Source organism: Pinus tabuliformis, chromosome 4_1, assembly GCF_031772625.1.
Source record: "Pinus tabuliformis cultivar Carrire ecotype Pingquan chromosome 4_1, CPIR1, whole genome shotgun sequence".
NCBI lineage: Eukaryota > Viridiplantae > Streptophyta > Pinopsida > Pinales > Pinaceae > Pinus > Pinus tabuliformis.
The window spans coordinates 683,334,498-683,353,007 of NC_142303.1; positions in this window are offsets into that span (position 1 = coordinate 683,334,498).

Here is an 18,510-nt window from a genome sequence, read left to right on the forward strand (position 1 = left end):
TTGTGTGATTGAAGAATGCTTATATGATATATATGATTTTTTAATTTTTTTTACTGTTATTTTATAATTATAATGTATAAGGAGACTCTAGCATGTGGTGCTATTCTTTACCTCTATAGCGCTATTCGAGACTCTAGATTCTTGCATGCGGGGCTATTCTTTACCTCTAAATTGAAACCAAACAGAAATAAAATGAGGCATAAATTAATTTCAATATTCATTATTATTAATATTAATTAATATGTATATGAATATTACTTTTAATAATGTTAATATTTATAAATATTAATTTTAATGTTAATTATTGACGCATCTAACCTTTAGATTTGTGGGGCCGTCTAATCAGTTAAAAAGTGGGCAAGTTGGAGTTATCGCAGACATCCTAAGGATTTCGGGCGCTAAACAGCAAAAGTGTTAATTTACCAAATGAACCCGAAATCCCTTTTAGTGGTGCCTTATTTTTGTTTCTGGTCTATATAAACAATTATCATCTGGACGAGTTAATAAGGCTTTTTGGGATCTCATGACCCCAAAGGATTTCAAGGAATTAAAAGGCTCGAGGGTTATCTCGTATATTGTACCCGAAAAAGTTTAGAGAGCTGGAAAATCTTCATTTCAGGTCCATTTAAAAAGTTGAAGGACTCCACAATTAGGATTCTGATGTGTTGGTTCTGATTCTTAATGTCATTAAACATAAATGTAAAAATCCTTAATGTAATTAAACCCAAAAATTCACACTTTACCAGTAAGTGTATCGCCAATATTCATTAAATCAGAGTTTGTGTTGGAGTATGAGAATCTGACACCTGCTCGCGACTCCAAAAACAATTCGTTCCCGACTGTTGGAAGCATGGACGCTTTAGAAATTTACCCTTAACATCATTATCTAGAAAGAGTTTGTGGTCATATCGAGTTGGGTATTATTTTTCTATTTGTATTTGTATTTTTTTATTTTCTTGTATTATCTCTGTATATCGTCAAATAATAGATGATTTTCGCTTAAGATTCAGCGGGATAGAGCATTTATGAGAACAATAATAAAAGACCCCTACGCTAATTTGATATATAGTTTTAAGTTAAATTAAATTATTATTATTAAAATGAAATAATATATATATATATACAAATTAAATAATTAAATAAGAAATGTATATAAGGTAATTCAAAATAACACTTATAAAATAAAAACTAAATACAAGGGAAAAACTATTTTGTCCTTTGATTTTATTTTACCGTAGAAAAATTATCAATCAATAAATTAATGATCTTCCTTTCATCGATTTAGTATATTATAAATGTTGTTGTCCGTTGTCTAATGTAATTTATAAATGTCATCTTTTGCAGACTGAAATAAATATGTAGTGAGCTTTTTAATAATTTTTTTATATAAATTTAGACTAATGCCATCTTAATTTATACAATGGATTTTTTTTGAAAAAGAAACGGAGTTAATATACAAAATAATATAAATAATTATGATATACTAATATGAGTTGTGGGTTTTTTAATGGATCACACAAAAAAAAATGATTTTAGAATAAATCTTAAGAGAAATATTTAAACCTTTTTCAACTAATAACTTACCTAAAATAACTTCACAAACAAACATTCTAAAAACTAAACTTTTACCAAAATATAACTTCAATAAATATTAAAAACCAAAGCCTTTTAATATTCAATACTCATTTATATTAGTTTAATAATATATATAACCCGTCACAATTTATGAAATCGTGAAAGAACAAACCTTAATCGAAACCTTTTTAACGGTTTGACGTCGGACTTTTACCAAAATATAACTTAACTCTAAATATTAAAAGCCAAAGCCCTTTTTAATATTCAATACTCCTTTATAATAGTTTAATAATATGTATAACCCGTCATAATTTATGAAATCGTCAAAAATCAAACTTTAATGGAAACCTTTTCAACGGCTTGACTTGGGGCGTTGAAAAAAGTGCCTTCGATTTGGTTCACGTTGCTCGATTTACGAAGAGCCTGCGTGCTAACTTTGCCTATGACCGGAACTTATCGCCTTATTTCTCTAACGCTCACAATGGAGAAAGGAACCCGCATGCCTACAAATGTGTTATAACGCCTTCTATAACGCGGTTCACAGTTGTGCCCTCGTGTGTTATAACACCTTCTGTACCACTAGCGGAAGAGGAAAAATATTTCTCCTCTTACGCAGAGATCTGCGAAAAAATATTTCTCCTCTTTTTCAGGGATGGTTGCTAATCTGCTCTCTTGATTTTTTTTAAGCAGGTTATGATATCACTTTAGTGATGATATCACTTTAGTGGAAAGGTAATGGAAGTAAAGCACATAATAATTTAAATAATTTAAACACAATAACAAGATTTTTATTAATTACAATAAATTGAATGAAAAGTATTTATACTAAAATATTTATACTAACACAAAATAACTCAATATACACATTCTAAATTTTACTTTTCCCAAATATAATTTATAATTAGAACTCAATTTACTTGTCCTTGACTCAATTAACTTTAAGTGACTCTCCTAAATTTTACTTTTCCCAAATATAATTTATAATTAGAACTCAATTTACTTGTCCTTGACTCAATTAACTTTAAGTGACTCTCCTAAATTTAATGAACTCTAAATGTAATGAAATTTTCAATAGTGCATGTTTTCAATATTAGAACTTATAATATTGAGTTATCTTGAATTTTTAATATCAAGTTTAATTTATATTTATCAATATTAACATTAGCATCAAAAATTTGAGTCAACAATCAATAATAACAATAAAAACTTAATCATAATATAAAAAATAAAAATAATAATACTTTTATAAAATTATTGTTTACAATTACAAATTTAATAATATTAATATAATAAATAAATATAAGATAATTAATTTAAATATATAAAATTAATAAAAATTTAAATCACATTAACATAAATGTTAATTATTAATAAGAATTTTAATTAAATTATGATTTTAGTTTTAATTATTAATATTCATATTATTAATAACATTAACATTACAATTATAAATAATGTTAACAACTTTTAGTATTAACGATAATATTAATAAAATTTGATATTAAATTAAATTTTAATATGAATAATTAATATTAATTTCAAGAACTTTTTCTATTTGAGTCAAAAACTGATAAGAAAAATGGCAGCCGAGCGCAGAGAAGCTGTTTCACTCAAAATCCATGGCGGCGCGACATCTCTGCTCGGTGAGGGAGGCAGACTTGGCTCGGAGCCCCTCTGGTCAAGGACACGGCCCTGCAGCTCTGGATCAGGGTCGAAGGTTAAGCGTGAGCATGGATCTAACGCAGTGTATAGCGTTTCAGCTCAAACCCTAACGCAGGAAGAACAGAGTAATACTGCGAAGCGTAGAGGGCACACTGGGGATCGAAGGGAGTCATCGAAAGCGCGCTCAGAGGACACAATAGGGCCAGCGGAGGCAAGAAAGGATTGCATTGGATGCGTATGGCTAAAGCCCTTTCTTAAGGTGCCTTCCCAAGCTACAGCACCCGTGTTTGCTTGCAGAGGCGACGCGTTCACTGCTGCTCGCTGTGGCAGCAAGCTGGATGTTGGGACTAATGTGATGAACGCATTTCAAGAGAATAACTCTCTCTATCTGCGCTATGGATCTAAGGACTCCTGGATCTGTTGGAGCCGGGTAGAAGAGGCCAGATCTGCACCAGATCTGCATGCAGAACCACATGTTTTCCAGATCCAAGTCAATCTATCAGGCAAGACAACAATGCAATGGGCACGCGCAACGGATCTGGTGCAGGACCTTTTGCAGAATCTTGAATGCCAGCTAGGGATCCCCTCATTTCACCTCAGACTGATATACAAGGGTAAGCAACTTATGAATACCCGTCCTCTCTCATTTTACAGCATTCAGAGGGACGCCTCTATTGTAGCTACCTTTCGTTTGAGAGGGGGTTCTTGTAGGAAGACCTCCTCTGCCCCTTCTTTCTCTTATAAAGATGTTGTCCGCAAAGATGCTGCCCATCCTCAACCCTCTTCGACAGCAGGCCATCCATCTGAGGCTCCAAAGCCTTTTCTGGTAGACAAATTAGAGGACATCCCTTCCATCAATCTCTCCCATCCTGGGATTGACGATCGTTATCAGCTTTTTGCAGAATCTGCACTTATCTGCAGATTTAATGGGCTATGGCCTCGAACATCAGATCTATACCAATGGATCCATACCAATTGGACCAAAAAAAGCCAGATATACTTATGTTCAAAAGGATTTTTCATTGTGGCTTTCGACTTAGCTGAAGACTACCAGAAAGCCTTAACGGGAGGCCCTTGGTTCTGGGGCTCGGCTGGACTTTTCCTTACTCCTTGGTTTCCAGACTTCGACCCTTCTACAGCTGTTATCACCAAGATTCCCATTTGGGTCAGGCTACCGAACCTTCCGGCACATCTATGGCATGTCTCTGTTTTCTTAGCCATTGCAGGAACTTTAGGACGCTACCTAGCAGTAGATTCTTCTCGGAAGGAACAGGGGATCTTCACCTATGCTAGACTCTGTGTAGAAATAGATCTTAGCAAAGGACTGCCGGATCAGATAAATCTCAAGTATGGTGATTTCCATTGGACTCAAATCTTGGATTACGAGAATACAGCCTTCCGTTGCCGCCATTGTCATCAAACAGGGCACCTCCAAAGTTCCTGTTCCCAGTACCTAGACAAAAAGAAGGATCTAAAGCGCAGACCCAAGTCCAAAACTTGGAATCCCTGTGTGCCTCCCCCCCCTATGGACGATTCAGACTCCTCCAGTTTGGAGGAGGAGGAAATTGCAGCAGATGAGCAGAACGTTGAGATTCCGTTAGATACTCCCCTGGACGACCCGGCAATCCCCTCAGTCTCTCAGATATCTCAGAAGCGTTCTCATTCGACTTCGTCCTCAGACTCTGATAAGGATACTCAGCCGCCAGGGCAGAATAGTCTTCAACTTGTTTCAGCTCAGCCAAGCTCCTCTGGATGGGTCAAAGTAAGCAAGAAAAAAGGAAAAAAAAGTCGTGTGTTAGTAACTGCCCCCTCAGGGTAGTTCTCTCTGCTCAGTTCATGCTTTTTGTTAGTCCGAGCTCGCTCTTGCCCTCTCTTGGTTTTTCGTCAAGAAGCAAGGTGGAGCCTTCCCTCTTTGGCTCCCTTGCTTTTTGCTTCGCTTGCTTGCAAGCTTGATTGTATTATACTCTTCTTTTCCTAATAGAATTAGTCTTTATACAGAAAAAAAAAATATTAATTTCAATATTCATTATTATTAATATTAATTAATATGTATATGAATATTACTTTTAATAATGTTAATATTTATAAATATTGATTTTAATGTTAATTATTGATATTAATGACATTTAATTAATAATATTAATATTATTAATGACATTAATATTATAACTGAAACAATGTATCTAACTTTTAGATTTGTGGGAACGTCTGATCAGTTAGAAAGTGAACATGTTGGAGTTATCCCAGGCATCCTAAGGATTTCGGGCACTAAACAACAAGAGCGTTAATTTACCAAATGGACCTGAAATCCCTTTCAGTGGTGCTTTATTTTTGTTTCGGGTCCATATGAACAGTGATCGTCCGGGCAAGTTGATACAGCGTTTTGGGATCTCGTGACTCCAGAGGATTTTGAGCGATTAAAAAGCTCGAGGGTTATCTCCGATATCGGAACCGAAAAAGTTTAGAGAGATGGAAAATCTTCATTTCAGGACAGTGTAAAAAGTTAAAGGGTTAGCTTTCTCTTATTTCCTTTCTCTTTTTCCCCTCTTCCTTCTCCCTCCCCATTATTTCCTTTCTCTTATTTTCTTTCTCTTTTTCTCCTCTCCCTTCTCCCTCCCCGGGAGGGGGGAAGGGAGAAGGGAGAGGGGAAAAAGAGAAAGGAAATAAGAGAAGGAGGGAGGGAGAAGGGAGAGGGGAAAAAGAGAAAGGAAATAAGAGAAAGTTTCTCTTTTTTCTCTCTCCCTTCTCCCTTTTCCTTTCTCTTTTTCCCCTCTCCCTTCTCCCTTTCTCTTATTTCCTTTCTCTTTTTCCCCTCTCCCTTCTCCCTCCCCCTTTCTCTTATTTCCTTTCACTTTCTCCTCTCTCCCTTCTCCCTCCCCCTCCCCAGTACCCTCCCCTTCCCTTGTACCTTGCCCTATTATCGGTCATGGCTACCCGAGATTACCGTTTTTCCGTTAGATTCGCTCATGGTTGATCGAATAGTTGATGGATCTTTTGGTTACGTTTGGAGCTGTTTGTGGGCCATGGGCATGGTTACCAAGTTTTCTTTTGACATTAATATTATAACTAATATTAATATTAATATTTATGAAAAATATTAAAAACATTTGGTATTAAAAATACTATTAATAAGTTTTAATTTACAATATTATTATTCTTTTTCTTCATTATTATTATTATTATTATTATGTTCATATTAATATTAATTATTTTAGTATTAATCTAATTCATATTAACAATATTAAATATAAATAAAATATCTAAGGTAGTCGACCCAATCTAAAGTATACATGCCCGCGACCAGAACTAATATTGAAAGGCGACCCGAACTCGTAAGGCGGGCGATCAGACCACAACTCTTCTCGGGTTGGTACGGAAGGATATTTCTTATTGACTGTCCTCAGACGAACGGTAATGCGACGAAGACGGTTGGTACGGTAATGTGACGAATGGACAAGCGACTTCGTACCAATCTTCAGTAAGAAGAAAATCTACTTTTAGTGCCCCGATGTTTCCTCTCCTCCAGTCAGGTTAGTCAGGACCAAGAGAGTCAGGACCAGACCCAGTTTCATCAGGAGTAGTGCTTTTTGTTACCCTTATCCACAAGCAAGGATCAGATACAACCTACCATCCGATTACATCAGCTCTAGGGGGTCAAACCCCAATACCCACCATTGAATCTAGGCTTACTGACATTTAGTTTTAATATTATATATTAATATTAATATTAATATGAAAATTTATTATAGATTATAATATATAATATAAATTTAAGTTATTTTAATTTTAATTTATTTAATGTGCTAATTTTAAATTATTTTAATTTTGTGTTATTTTAATTTATTAATAATATTAATATCAATACTAATAAATATTGTTATTATGAATATCATTAACATTAATTTAATGTATAAAACTCTAATATAAAGTTTTTATATTATTTATTTATATTATTTTTAATATTAATATTAATTTTAATTTTAATAATAATATTAATTAATATGAATGTGAATATTAATATTACTTTTAGTATTATTAATGTTTATAATTAATATTTATGTCAATATGAAAATCAACTATGGTCAATGATGGCCAACTATGTTTATTTTAGGGTTTAGAATATTCATTCAAACATCACATTGTGAAAAAGATTGTCTCAATATGAAAATCAATCATGGTCAACTATGGTCCAACATCACATTGTGACAAAGATTGTCACAATATAAAAATAAACCGTGGTCAACCATCGTCGACCATGGTCAACCATGGTCAATCATGGTCAACCATGGTCCAACGTCTCATTATGAAAATTATTTTATCAATATGAAAATCAACTTTCATCCATCATGGTCAACCATGGTCAATAATCATGGTCACATTGTAACGAAGATTGTCTCTTGGTCCAACAACAATAGCCATCCATGGTCAACCATGGTCCAACGTCAATTGTGACAAATATTGTCTCAATATGAAAATCAACCATGGTCAACCATAGTCTAATGTTGCATTCTGACAAAGATTGTCTCAATATGAAAATAAATCACGGATAACCATAGTCGAACGTTGCATTGTGACAAAGATTGTGTCAATATGAAAATCAACCATAGTCAACAATGGTCGACCATGTTTATCTTGTGGTTTATAATATTTATCTTAGGCTTTATATACCTAGGGTATATAATGTTATGCCCTTAGATTTGATATTATTCCCTTGGGTTTATAATCTTCTCAGTTTTTAGTATTAATTCCTTTTGTTTATTAGTCACTAGGGTTTATAATATTAATCCCTTGGGTTTATTAATCTAAGCGTCCATATTCCTAGGGTATAATATTATTCATATGGTTTATAATATTAATCCTAGGATTTAATATAAATCCATTGGGTTTATAATCATGGTCAACCATGGCCCAATGGCACATTGTGACAAAGGTTGTCTCGATATGAAAATCAACCACTGCCAAGCGTTGTCATTCATGGTGAACCATGGTCTAGTGTCACATTATAATAACGATTGTCTCAATATGAAAATCAATCATTGCCAACCATATTCAATCATATCCAATCATGTTCAACCATGGTCAAATGTTGCATTGTGACAAAGATTTTCTCAAAATGAAAATCACTCATGGTAAAACATGGTAAATATGAAAATCAAGCATGATCAACCATGTTTAAACGTCACATTATGACAAAAATTGTCTCAATATCGAAATTAGCCATCGTCAACCATTATCAACCATGCTCTAATGTCACATTGTGATAAAGATTTCCTCAATATCAAAATCAACCATGGTAAATTATGGTCAAAGATCATCAATATTCATGCTTATAGTAAGACAAAGATTGTCTCATAGTACAATGTCACATTGTCATAACCATGGTCATCCATGGCCAACTATGGTTAACCATGGTCCAACGTCGCACTCTGACACAGATTGTCAATATGAAAATCAACCATGGTCAACCATGCTCCAACGTCACGTTGTGAGAAGGATTCTCTTTATATGAAAATCATCATCAACCATGGTCCAATGCCACATTCTGAAAAATATTTTCTCAATATGAACATCAATCATGGTCAACATGATCAACCATGCTTGTTTTAGGGTTTATGATATTTATCGTAGGGATTATATACATTGAGTTTACAATAGTAATCCTTTGGTTTTTTTATGCTTTTAGTATTAATCCATGTCACACCATGAAAATAAATCATGTTTATTTTAGCCTTTGTAATATTTATATTTGGGTTTATGAATGTTGGTTTATAATATTAGTCCCTTGGGTTTAATATTATTCCCTTGGGTTCACAATCCCTTGGTGTTTTAGTATTAATACCTTGGGTTTATTATTCATTTGGGTTTATAATATCAATCCCTTGGGTTTATTATTCCCTTAGGTTTATATTATCAACCATGGTTAAACGTCACATTGTGACAAAAATTGTCTCAATATTGAAATCAGCCATCGTCAACCATTATCAACCATGCTTTGATGTCACATTGTGATAAAGATTTCTTCAATATAAAAATCAACCATGGTAAATCATGGTCAAAGATCATCAATAGTCATGCTTACAATATGACAAAGATTGTCTCATTGTACAATGTCACATTGTCACAACCATGGTCAACCACTCTGACACAGATTGTCAATATGAAAATCAACCATGGTCAACCATGCTCCAATGTCACGTTGTGAGAAGGATTCTCTTTATATGAAAATCATGGTCAACCATGGTCCAATGCGACATTCTAAAAAATATTGTCTCAATATGAACATCAATCATGGTCAACATAATCAACCTTGCTTGTTTTAGGGTTTATGATATTTATCTTAGGGATTATATACCTTCGGTTTACAATATTAATCCTTTGGTTTTTTTATGCTTTTAGTATTAATCCATGTCTCACCATGAAAATAAATCATGTTTATTTTAGTCTTTGTAATATTTATATTTGGGTTTATGAATGTTGGGTTTATAATATTAGTCCCTTGGGTTTAATATTATTCCCTTGGGTTCACAATCCCTTGGGGTTTTAGTATTAATGCCTTGGGTTTATTATTCATTTGGGTTTATAATATCCATCCCTTGGGTTTATTATTCCCTTAAGTTTATATTATCAATCATGGTCAACCATGTTGAATGTCGCATTGTCACAAGGATTGTCTCACCATCAAAATAAATCATGTTTAATTTAGTGTTTGTAGTATTTATATTTGGGTTTACCAATGTTGTGTTTATAATATTAGTCCATTGGTTAATGTCACATTTTGACAAAGATTGTATCACCATGAAAATAAACCATGTTTATTTTAGTGTTTGTAATATTTATATTTGGGTTTACCATATTACTCCAATGGTTGAATGTCCCATTTTGATAAATATTGTTTCACCATGAAAATAAATCATGTTTATTTTGGTCTTTGTAATATTTATATTTGGGTTTACGAATGTTGTTTTTATAATATTAGTCCCTCAGGTTTAATACTATTCCCTTGGGTTCACAATCCCCTGCGGTTTTAGTATTAATCCCTTGGGTTTATTATTCATTTGGGTTTATAATATCAATCCCTTGGGTTTATTATTCCGTTAGGTTTATATTATCAATCATGGTCAACCATGTTTGAATGTCGCATTGTGACAAGGATTGTCTCACCATCAAAATAAATCATGTTTAATTTAGTGTTTGTAGTATTTATATTTGGATTTACGAATATTGGGTTTATAATATTAGTCCAATGGTTGAATGTTGCATTTTGACAAAGAATGTCTCACCATGAAAATAAACCATGTCTATTTTAGTGTTTTTAATATTTATATTTGGGTTTACCATATTAGTCCAATGGTTGAAGGACCCATTTTGACAAATATTGTTTCACAATGAAAATAAATCATGTTTATTTGGGTCTTTGTAATATTTACATTTGGGTTTACGAATGTTGGGTCTATAATATTAGTCCCTTGGGTTTAATATTATTCGCTTGGGTTCATAGCCCCTTGGGGTTTTAGTATTACTCCCTTGGGTTTATTATTCATTTGGGTTTTAATATCAATCCCTTGGGTTTATTATTCCCTTAGGTTTATAATATTAATCATGGTCAACCATGGTCAACCGTGGTTGAATGTCACATTTTGACAAGGATTTTCTCACCATGAAAATAAATCATGTTTATTTTAGTCTTTGTAATATTTATATTTCGGTTTACGAATGTTGGGTTTATAATATTAGTCCCTTGGGTTTAATATTATTCCTTTGGGTCCATAATCCCTCGGGTTTTAGTATTAATCCCTTGGGTTTATTATTCATTTGGGTTTATAATATCAATCCTTTGGGTTTATTATTCCCTTAGGTTTATAATATAAATCATGGTAAACCATTGTCAACCATAGCCAAACATGGTCAACCATGGTTGAATGTCCCATTGTGACAAGAATTATCTCACCATCAAAATAAACCATGTTTATTTTAGCGTTTGTAGTATTTATATTTGGGTTTACCAATGTTGGGTTTATAATATTATTCCCATGGTTGAATGTCGCATTTTGACAGAGATTGTCCCACCATGAAAATAAACCATGTTTATTTTAGTGTTTCTAATATTTATATTTGGGTTTACGAATGTTGGGTTTATATTATTCTCTTGGGTTTATTGGGCTTAATATTATTCCCTTCGGTTCATAATCCCTTGGGGTTTTAGTATTAATCCCTTGGATTTATTATTCATTTCGGTTTAAAATATCAATCCTTTGGATTTTTTATTCCTTTAGGTTTATAATATCAATCGTAGCAAAACATGGTCAACCATGTTTGGATGTTGCATTGTAACAAGGATCGTCTCACCATCAAAATAAACTATGTTTATTTTAGTGTTTGTAGTATTTATATTTGGGTTTACCAATGCTGCATTTGTAATATTAGTCCCATGGGTTTAATATTATTCCCTTCGGTTCATAATCCCTTGGGGTTTTAGTATTAATCCCTTCATTTTATTATTGCTTTGTGTTTATAATATCAATCATGCTCAACCATTGTCAATCATAGCAAACCATGGGCAACCATGTTTGAATGTCACATTTTGACAATGATTGTTTCACCATCAAAATAAACCATGTTTATTTTAGTGTTTGTAGTGTTTATATTTGCGTTTAAAAATGTTGGGTTTATAATATTAGTCCCATGGGTTTAATATTATTTCCTTGGGTTCATAAACCCTTGGGGTTTTAATATTGATCCCTTAGTTTTATTTATTCCTTTAGGTTTATAATATCAACCCCTTGGGTTTATTATTCCCTTAGGTTTATAACATCGATCATGGTCAACCATTGTCAATCATAGACAACCATGTTCAACCATGGTTGAATGTCACATCATGACAAGGATTGTCTCACCATGAAAATAAACCATGTTTATTTTAGTATTCCTAATATTTATATTAGGGTTTACCAATGTTGGGTTTATAATATTAGTCCCTTGTGTTTAATATTATTTTCTTAGGTTCATAATCCCTTGGGGTTTTAGTATTAATCCTTTGGGTTTATTATTAACTTGGGTTTATAATATCAATCATGGTCATCTTTATTATTCTCTTGTATTTGTAATATCAATCCCTTGCACTTCTTGATCCCTTAGGTTTTTAATATTTATCCATTGGGTTCAATAATTCCTTGGGTTTATAATATTAAACCATTGGGTTTATTAGTTCCTCAGGTTTATAATATTAGTCCCTTTTGTTTATCATAGGTTTTTGATGAAAAGAGATCTTGGGGGTTAAGCAAAATCCTTTTCCTTAAAAAAAAATCGATCTTAAGGCCTGTGGGTTATGACCCACTAAGCCTATCGAAAGCATTTCTTTAGGCCTTGAGCCTTTCAACCGTGGACTTACATTAAATCGGAGCCATATAAATTTATCGAGGCTTTTATACTATCGGAAGCATTACATATAGGCCTTTAAGCCTTATAACCCTTTTAACCATTTAGCTATCGGAATACGGGAAATACATGGGAAAACCATGAAAGCTTGCTTCAAACCCTTAGTTCGGACTTCAAAATTTATACACCCACATCTATAAAGACAATCGGGTCCACTCTTTCGACCTTTCCGCAGCTCTGATTCCTGACACCCGCCTTCTGAATCCTCCGATCGCCGATTTATCGCTATCGACGTATCAGCATTCCGCCACATCGCGCTATCACAACATTCATAAATTGTTAGTTCTTGACCTCCCCGATATGCGATCGTCGATCGCATCTGGATTGTCGATCTGGACTCTCGATCTGATGGTCCATGATGCATCACATTATCCTAATCTATCTTTTCAATGGTCAAACCCTATTCACTCCAATGCGCCGATCCAACCAAACTTTCGGACCTGATAAGGGTATAGGGAAACTTTTATAAGTTTTCAAATCCACTTTACGGATCCGCTAAGTGTTTTTGTGTGATTTATCAGTGTAAACGAGAATCCATCAAAGGCAACGAATTCCAGTTTACACTGAGAAATCGCGCAAAAACACTTAGCGGACTCGTAAAGCGGACTAGAAAATTTATAAAAGTTGCCATATACCCTTATCGGTCCCAAAATTTTGGTCAAATCACTGCTTTGGAGTGAATGGGGTCCGACCATTGAAAAGACTGATTGCGATAATGCAATCCATCATGGACCATCGGATGGAGAGTCTAGATCGATGGCCCAGATCTGATTGCTAATCGCATATTGGCAAGTCAAATGGAATCGCGATAGCAAAGTGCTGATAGTGTTATTCCATTTCTTATGGAATAACCCCACCGATAATGCGTTTTGCATGTTAGCGCATTTCTCATGGAATAATCACCGATAGTGTATTTTGATCAGGGTAAAGAGTATTGGGGTATGCGATAAGAGTGGACCTGAAGATTTATTAAGCGCGGCTTATATGAATTGATGTCTGTTATTTTAATCGCATATCGGAGGATATGGAGTCGTGTGTTAAAATGACCATGGGAATGGAAAGTTGCAATAGCGATAAAGGTGATCCTCGTCAAGTGTGCCAAGACCGTACCAAAAGCGGAAAAGGTATGGTTTGCTTGTATTTTCCTTTGTTAATGGGTTATAATGGAAATAGCGCCGACAAAGGGTTTTCATGTGTTAATTATATATAACAAATGGTTCATAAAGGAAAAGGTTATATATACGGGGTTAAGAGTCATAAACAAAGGTTATGAAGGGTTTTAAGACGCGGATAGGAAAGTTTAATGAAAGACTTCAATAAAGTCTTATATGAAGTCTCAAAGGTTGATTAAAGTTCTGATAGGAGGTTTTAGCAAGGTGATTGGGTTCCAATATAAAGGAACTGATAAAAGATGGCCTTAACCATTTGTGGGTGATGTTTTGACTCCTTTGAGAGTTAAATACCCGGGACTGATGTGTTTATGCATTTTTGTGCACACTATGGGTACGTGCGGGGTATAACTACATCAATTTTATATACCTTGGGTTATACTATTAATCCTTTTGGTTTTTTAGTTTTTTAGTATTAATCCTTTGTTGTTATTAGTTCCTTAGGTTTATATTATCAATCCCTCGGGTTTATTAATCTAAGGGTTCATATTCTTAGCATATAATATTATTGATAGGGTTTATAGTATTAATGTGTTTAATATAGATTCTTTGAGTTTATAATCCATTAGGTTTATGATATAAATTGCTCAGGTTTATAGTATTAATCATAGATTTTATATTATTATGAGTTTATATTATTATAATAAAATTCATATAATAATCATAAATATATAAATATATAAAAATATATATTTATTAATTATTATAAATAATAAATAATTGGTCTTTATTGTTCTTATTATAATAATATTGACTATAAAATATTATTATATTATTATGATAATATGGTAATTTTTTTTTTTTCCCCTGGGAAAAAGTCGTAATTTTCATTAAAGTTAAGAAAATTACATTTTGCAGATGCCGAAACATATCCATATGCAGGCTTTTGCCTGTCGAGTTCAAATTATAACTGTCTATAAACAAAATATCTCCACACAGGGAGCATACCAAATAAGTCAAAACTGTGTTCAAAAATGAGGCTAGCTCTTCGCAGAGAGCATTATATGCTGCTGTAATAAAAACAAAATATGTACTGTTCTGCTGTATCTACATTCTGTAATAAGCAAAAAAACTGCAAGTGACAATGGCTATTATAGCCATTATTCCATATGTTCATCAAAGGGGCGGTGATAATACTGATAAAAGGTGCCGTCAACTTCCTCTTGTATCCACCAATCTTCACCTATTCTGTGCGCTGCCTCTTTGGAGAGCTGATCTGCAGTGGTGTTTTGTTCCCTGTAGATATGTTGACAGACAAAGGATTCAAATGAGGTGATCAATCGCTTAGCTTCATCTAGAATATGCCTCAAAGAAAAAGCATGACAAATAGATGCATTATTAAGCCAATTGCACACTATTTTGGAGTCACCAAATATCTGTAAGTGTCTGCATTGTTTATGTATAGCAAAGTGAATAATGTGCTTGGCTGTGCTAAGCTCTGCATAGTTGTTTGTGCCTCTCCCCAGATTAATTTGGATTTTGTAACAATGCCTGTTATCGAGGTGTAGTATGGCTCCCCCCCCGCAGCCATCATCTTGGGCTGAACCGTCGAAAAAAGCCCACGGCTTTGATGTATCTATGGGAACAGGTCTAAGAGTTCTCGGTGGGGAGGATTGGTCTTCCTCAGGTATCATGTTAAAATCAGCCACCGTGTGGAGAATGACCGAAGGCCAGTGGGGCGCTTTAAGATTGAAGATAGATTGGTTACGGGCTATCCATATAGCCCAACAAGCCAGCAGAGGCAGATTTTTGGCCTTACTTGAATGCTCAATGCACCAGTTTGACCATGCCTCCTTTAGGTTGCTCCCGTGCCAATCTTTCAGAAGCGGGATATGAGATGATAATGATTGCCAAAAGGATTTGGTCGAGCTGCAAGTTAGGAACAGATGCTCTGTGCTTTCTTCAGCGTTGAGACAGAGGTGACAGCGGAAGGGTCCATGGAAGGACCGCTTCATGAGATTAGAGCCTGTAGGGATTTTATCAAAAATTATATTCCACATCAAAAGTCTCGTTCTGGGCGCCGCTTTAAGTTTCCAAATCGCCTTCCAGGTAGGTTGAACATCAGGTGGCTTGTAAGACTCCATGAGTCTGAGATAACCCAGCTTAGGAGTGTATGCCCCATGCTTAGCGTGTGCCCAGATGATCTCATCTGGTCCCTTTGTAAGTCTGATCTGTGCTTGTGTGAGGGCAGTAGTAAAATCCTTCCAGTCATTTATCCATTGATTGGGCAGGTCAAGGGCTCTGGCTGATAACGAAGCCTGATGTAGAAAAGAGGAATTAGCTTGGTCACCAATATGCTTGATATGTGTGATGCCTCTATCGTGGAGGTGATGGATGAGTTCTGCTGGTAGTCTGTGAGTGTTCCCACATCCAACCCATGGGTCCACCCCAACACGTACAGCATTTCCTTCTTTAATTCTCCATGTGATCCCATCACGCAGCAGGGGGATAGTGTCGATGACAGCTTTCCAGATGTTGGAGACTTGATGATTGTTTCCGTGTCGCGTACAGATCCAATCTAGGATTGATAGCGGCTTGATATATTTTGTATATGCTACCCAAGTCCAGAGACTGTCTGCAGTGAGTAAGCTCCAACCGAGCTTGGCCGCCAATGCCCTTGAGAAAAAGGCTAGTCTCTTTAAGCCCCAACCACCCCATCTTTTAGGCTTAGTAATAGATTCCCATTTCACCCATGCAAATAAACACCCCGTCTGGTGACCTTTCCATAGGAATCTACAGCATATACTCTGTAGTTTGTTCAGGATGCCCCTTGGTATCCAAGCAAGGGCCATCCAGTAGACAGGGGAGGCTTCGATTACAGCTTTTATGAGTACAAGTCTGCCCGCCCGTGATAGGTATCTGTGGTACCAGACTTGTAGCCGCTTCTCCACTTTTGAAATGAGCCATAACCAGTCTGCGATTCTATAGCCAGATGGTTTCAGACGAAAACCAAGGTACTTTATCCCATCCGCTAAGTCCAAGGTGACAAATGGAAAGCGCTGTGTGGCAAATGTGATTTCATGTACTGAGCACCCAACCGATGAGATAGTTGATTTATTATTGTTGATCTGCATCCCAGTGGCCTGTTGGAAGAGAAGGAAGGAGTTATGTAATGATGTTGAGTCACCGATGCTGCCATTCAGGAAGATGAGAATGTCATCAACGAAAAGTAGGTGAGTAAGGAAAAAATTATCCGCTAATTTGATGCCCGTTATTTGGTGCCGATTTCTGGTGGATAATATTATCCTACTCAATCCTTCCATGATTAGGAGAAAAAGCAGCAGTGAGAGGGGACATCCCTGCCTGAGTCCTCTCTCAGCAGTGAAAAAAGGAGTGGCTTCTCCATTGAGGACGACACAGTAGGATACATCAGTGATGCAACTCATCGTCCACTTGATGAAATCATATGGGAAACCAAGATGCATAAGCAACAACCTAAGGTATAGCCAGTTTGTTCTGTCAAATGCCTTAGAGAGGTTTACTTTGAGAATCATTCCTTTCTGCTTTTTGATCTGAAGAGTATGCATGAGCTCTTGTGCTGTGGCGATGGCTTCGTGGATCTGTCTATGATGCAGGAAAGCAAATTGTTCAGATGAAATGTTCTGTGAGAGGATGGGCTTAAGGCGGTTTGCAATAATCTTTGCAATGATCTTATAGAGGCAATTGCAGAGTGATATGGGGCAGAAATCATCAAAGGAGATCGGGTCATTTGACTTGGGAATGAGGGCGATGAAGTTGGATTTGATGGCCGCTGAAATCCTACCTCTTCTCCTGCTGTCCTCCACTATGTTCAATAAGTCATGGCCCAGAATGTCGAAAAAAGAGATGTAGAATTCAATGGTCCAACCGTCAGGGCCAGGGCTTTTATCCTTTTTGAACCATTTCAATGTGGCTTCCAGCTCGTCCATGGTCACCTCCTTCTGTATTTCTTCCGAATTTTCCTGATCCACATATCTAGGAAAGAGTTCTGCCACTCTCATGATCTCCAATATGTTGACATTCCCGGGCGCCCTGTAGATACCCTTGAAGTGCTCAGTGGCAAGCCTGGCCAAGTTCTGCTGGTTAGAGATGGTGTGACCACGATCATCCTTTAATTCCCAGATAGTATTGATGGCTTTACGACCATTTGCGAATTTGTGATAAAATTTCGTGTTGTTGTCTCCCTCAGTGAGCCAAATAGCCCTGCTCCTTAGTCTCCAACTATCTTCTCTTTCCTTCAATATTTGAGAGCGCTTGGCGAGAAGATTGTTATACTGTTCCTTGCTCTCTGGAGTGTTGAAGATCCCTGTTGTAGAATTTTCATACTCAGAGATGACCCTTTCCGCCTCATTGAGAGTGTGGTTATCCTGGATCCGCTTCTGGTGAGCCTAATTTTTAGTGATCTGCTTGAGTTCTGAAAGCTTCCTAACAAAACCAGCAGAGAGTTCCTCCTCCTCTCGGAGAGGGTTGTTCTGCCAGTATTCATGGACCAGCTGAATGTATGTAGGATCTTGTAGCCAGGTAGCACTGAATTTGTAGGGACTCTTAATTTTGTGAGCGAGTCCATCAGCCTCCAGGAATATTGGCCTATGATCGGATAATCCACCAGATCCCACCCATTGACGAGCTCTGGGTAGCTCGTTGTATAACTGTTCTTTGATCAGATATCTATCGAGTCTTCTGGCCAAAC